The sequence below is a fragment of the Myotis brandtii genome, unplaced genomic scaffold (assembly GCF_000412655.1).
Source record: "Myotis brandtii unplaced genomic scaffold, ASM41265v1 scaffold329, whole genome shotgun sequence".
Classification (NCBI taxonomy): domain Eukaryota; kingdom Metazoa; phylum Chordata; class Mammalia; order Chiroptera; family Vespertilionidae; genus Myotis; species Myotis brandtii.
The window spans coordinates 721390-726598 of NW_005362676.1; the positions used below are offsets into that span (position 1 = coordinate 721390).

General features: G+C 46.9%; 1 long non-coding RNA gene across 1 annotated transcript; it reads left to right on the forward strand.

The window, feature by feature from the left end:
• The first annotated feature begins 1311 nt into the window (after nucleotides 1-1311).
• Nucleotides 1312-2173, forward strand: LOC106726900. The gene is made up of 2 exons (XR_001363032.1): nucleotides 1312-1470; nucleotides 2109-2173. It is a non-coding gene; the product is annotated as an uncharacterized LOC106726900 (long non-coding RNA).
• Nucleotides 2174-5209: the final 3036 nt, after the last annotated feature.

Sequence of the window (5209 nt, forward strand, 5' to 3'; positions counted from 1 at the left end):
GACCGAAGCGTCGTTGTCCACCAGCCCTTTGTCCCCCAGAGACCCCCCGGACAGGCTTCCGGAGCTCAGGAGAGGGGCTTTTACATTCACAATGGCCGTGCGAAGGCTTCCAACCGTCACGTGTGTTCTCAGCCGAGAGTGGCTGGAGATTTTATGTGCATATAAATTGCATATATAAAGTGTGTGTGTGTATATATATATATATATACACACACACACACACATATATATATGTATACATGTATATACTAGTATAGAATGTGTGTATATGCATGTATATACTGGTATAGAATGTGTGTATACACATGTATATACTGGTATAGAATGTGTGTATATATATACACACATGCACACTTAATTACACATACACACGTGTGTAGACACATGCACACACCTATACACATATTTACATAAATGTATACACGTACATACTAGTACACGCAGTCCTGACTTGCACGGTAGCTTGGGACGGTGGGAGTGACCGTGAACCAAACTGTCTTGTTAATCAACAGGGAAAACTAAGGTAGTGCTGGGCTCTTTAAAAAATGTGCCCACATATTCCACACTCTCTTCATTGATGGTTATCAATGTCAAGGGAAATGAAAAAAATAAAAATAAAAATAATCACTGAGCCCCAATCGGTTTGACTCAGTGGATAGAGCGTTGGCCTGCAGACTGAAAGGTCCCGGGTTCCATTCTGGTCAAGGGCATGTACCTCGGTTGCGGGCACACCCCCAGTGGGGATTGTGCAGGAGGCAGCTGATCGATGTTTCTCTCTCACCGATGTTTCTAACTCTCTATCCCTCTCCCTTCCTCTCTGTAAAAAGTCAATAAAATATATTTTAAAAAAATAATCACTGAATACACTGTGATTTAACACGTTACAAACATTGAGAATTCAAGTGTCTTATTTCTTTGTCAAGCATGTCAAACTCGCAGCCTGCGGGCCGCATGCCTCATTTATTCCCAGTCGAGGGCACATGCCCGGGTTGTGGGCTCGATCCCCAGTAGGGGGGCGTGCAGGAGGCAGCCGATAGAAATTTCTCTTTCCTCGTTGATGTTTCTATCTCTCTCTCTCCCCCTCCCTTCCTCTCTGAAATCAATAAAAACCTTAAAAACAAACAAACAAAAAACCACAGGGAACATGAATGGTTGAACAATCATTTCTTCCTGTGGCTGGTCCTTATGTAAGAAGGGGTCTCAGACCCCAAATTAGGCTGCGTTTGCACTGGTAGGGGAAGGCGGCTATACAAAGATAAGACTAAGGAAAAGCTATGACCAATACAAAGAATGAGAACGTAGTCACAGCCTTCTCCGCCCACAACAAGGAGCCGCAAACAGCCTTAATCAGTCTGATATGATTACGACGACAACCCCCAATTTTCCCGACCACGGTTTTTTGGTGGTGCCAGTATTTTGGACTCTTGCCTCCAAGGAACTAGCATCCTAATAGCCAGAAAGTTTTAAAATGTGAGTGTGTTTGTTTTATGTATTCAGATACATTGGAGGATGCATGAAGGGAGCAAAGTGTTTATCTCACCAGACAGTAAAGAGCTTTAAGAAATACTCATGGTTGTGTCATGTTTCTTTTTTTTTTTTTTAAACATTAAAAGCGAGACAGTTGCTTTGAATTTATGGAGAAAAGCACGTATATAATTAGCGACTCCCGCCTTCTATTTGGATTGGAACTTGCTTAGATTTTTCCAGCTTAGTCAAAAGGCTATAGATGGGGGGGGGGGGGTATATGTAAGAATAAGAAAAAAATAATGTAGACTCTTCATGAATCGAAAATAGTCCTTGCCCTGGCCGGTGTTGCTCAGTGAATAGAGCATCGGCCCAGGGACTGAAGGGTCCCGGTTCGATTCTGATTAAGGGCACCTGCCTGGGGTGCAGGCTCTTTCCCTAGCCCTGGTCAGGGTGCGTGCGGGAGGCAACCAATCCATGTGTCTCTCTCACCTCGATGTTTCTCTCTGTCCCTTCCACTTTCTATAAAAATCAGTGGGAAAATGTCCTCGGGTGAGGGTTAACACACACAAAAAATAGTCCTTGCATACATTTAGTCAGAAGAAAGTTCCAGATATTTATCTACATTCACCTTTTGTCTTTAGTGAAAAAATGGCATGAGAAGATCTTCGAGACTGGGTAGATCACATGGATCCTAGTTGAACAACAACAACAACAAAAAAAGAAAAAGAAAGAAAAACAAAATTTTCCTAAATATATAAAAGAGGAGAGAAGATCGTTGGAATTGCAGAAGTCTTTTCAAAATGGATTCTGGCTCTGGCCAGTGTGGGTCAGTGGTTAGAGCGCAGCCTGTATACCGAAGAGTCTCCGGTTCAATTCCCAGTCAAGGGCACATACCTGGGTTGCAGGTTTGATTCCCCAGCCCCTGCAGAAGTCTTCAAAATGGATTCTGGCTCTGGCCAGTGTGGGTCAGTGGTTAGAGCGCAGCCTGTATACTGAAGGGTCTCCGGTTCGATTCCCAGTCAAGGGCACCTACCTGGGTTGTAGGTTTGATTCCTCAGCACCTGTTGGGGCATGTGCATGAGGCAACTAGTTGATGTGTTTCTCTCACATCGATATTTCTCTCTCTTTCTCTCTCCCTTCTTCCCTCCCTCCCTTCCACCCTTTTCTAAAAATCAATCCTTCTTCCCTCCCTCCCTCCCACCCTTTTCTAAAAATCAATGGTGAAAAAAATATCCTTGGGTGAGGGGTGAGGAGTAACAACAAGAAGTGATTCTGAAACTAGGGGGAAAAAATATCCTTGGGTGAGGAGTAACAACAAGAAGTGATTCTGAAACTAGATGGTGGCGGTGGCTATGTAACAACATGTGTGGACTAAATGCCTCTGAACTCTATCCTGTAAGATAGTGACAACGGTCAATGTTGTTGTATGCATTTACCACGATGTAACTAGTTCCCACTGCTTCTCGGCTTCTGGGCTAAGATCAAGTGCAAAAATGAGCTGCTCTCCTCTCCCTCCCCCGCCAAATCCCATTCTTCATCTCAATATGCCTGCAAAATCCACTTTGCAGGGAACCCGCACTCTGAGATTCAAAGGAAAAACGGGTACATCCAGGTTGGATTTGCAGGATCGCCCACGGTTTTCTGCACAACGTTTGCTACCTTCTGGGCCAGCTGGAGTTGGGCGGCATCACCAACCAAGGAGTGATGGGCACTCGGGCCTGGGCAGACTGGCTTGTAGGGTTCCCTGCTGAGCCAGTTGCACATGGGAGTGGGGGGGTAGGTGGAGGGGGGTTGGCTGGTGCAGGTTCAAGGAGCGGCTGGCAGCCGGGCTCACAGTGTCCGGCGGAGTCAGCTGACCAGGAAGCCGGCTGACACAAGAGGCCCTTTATGCGTTGATGCTGGGCCCTGCTGGCCGCCCCGAGGCACAATCCCCCATTCATTTGTTCCCTTTGGACGTTTGTGCTCTGGGGGCCTTTGGGATTCGTGTTGCTGCAAATGCCAGCAGATAGGGGTGCCTGCATATTATAGGAGGATTTTCTTGTTTATTTTTATTTATTATTATTTTTTAATATATTTTTATTGATTTCAGAGCGGAAGGGAGAGGGAGAGAGAGAGAGAGAAACATCCATGATGAGAGAGAATCATGGATTGGCTGCCTCCTGCATGCCCCACAATGGGGATCAAGCCTACAACCCGGGTATGTGCCCTTGACTGGAATTGAACCCGGGACCCTTCAGTCCGCAGGCTGACGCTCTATCCACTGAGCCAAACAGCTTGGGCTTCTTTGGCAATATTTTGTACGGGACACTAAAGAAGATCATTTACCCAGAGATATTAGTGTCACAAGCTGAGCAAAAAATCTAAGCCTTTTCAGAAAACATTTTCTTCCCACAGGCAAAGCAAGGTTAAGCACAGGACGAACATTACTCTGTGAATTGTGGTCTGTACACACGATGGACTGTTATACAGCCTTGAAAAGGGGAGGAGCCCTGGCCGGTGAGCTCAGTGGTGAGAGCTTTGGCCTGAGGACCAAGGGGTTGTGGGTTCAATTCCCAGTCAACGGCACATACCTGGGTTGTAGGTTCCCCAGCCCCAGTAGGGGCGACTGGGAGAGGCAGCCAATTGATATCTCTCTCTCTCTCTCTCTCTCTCCCCTTCCTCCCGTTCTTCCACTCTCTCTAGAAATCAATGGGAAAACATATCTCTGGTGAGAGAGATGTTTTCCCATTAATGTTTAGAGAGAGTGGAAGGAATGGAGGGAGGGGGAGAAGGAGAGGCAGGAGAGAGAGAGAGAAGAAACATCAATGTGAGAGAGAGAGAGAGAGAGAGAGAGACATTGATCAGTTTTGCCGGCTGCAATTGCCCCGGGGCCGGGGATCAAACCTGCAACTCAGGTACATGCCCTTGAACGGGAATTGAACCTGCAACCCCTCAGTTCGAGGGTCGGCGCTCTAACCACTGAGCAACCCGGCCAGGGCTGAGGCCTACTTCTGAGCCGAGGAATGAGGGTCCAGGTGCTCGCGGAGATGGAACATCCACTCCGTGCAGGTCTCACTCGTCTGCGGAGGCTCATTCCAAAGGGCTGCGCCTCTGAGGCTCCTCGCCCAGGCGGTGCGTTGCCGTGGTGACGGTGACTTTTAGTTGGTACTTTTTATAGATTCGAGTGTTACACCCCTGGCGTCTCTTCTTGTAAAGGAATAAACCTTGATGTCGAGATTTCATGGCACAGAGCCAGACAGGGACCATTTTCAGTGTTTATGTGTGAAATGGACAGTGGATACCAGAAATAGAACAGTGTCATCCAAAGTTGTTTTTTTTTTTTACAAAACACAAGTGAACCCCTTTTCTCCATGGAAATGCTTCAATGATCAATAAACTGGCAGAAATGTATGTGTCTGTTGGGAGTTGCTTTGTTTTCTACCTTTAGGGCCAACCTCCCTCCCCGCCAGTTATTGTGGGGAGCCCAACGACCACGTCTCATGATCGAATGGGGGAGAGGGCACTGGGGACTGAGGGTTGAAGGAGCATATGGCCGGGGTCTGGGTACTGGCTCTGCCCTTTAGCTGTATCGCCTTTTTTTTTTTTAATGTTTTTTTTAAATTGGTTTTTAGACAGAGAAAAGGAGAGGGAGAGAAACATCAATGATGAGAGAGAATTATTGATCAGCTGCCTCCGGCACACCCCCTACTGGGGATCAAGCCCACAACCCAGGCATGTGCCCTTGATCAGAATGGAACCTGGG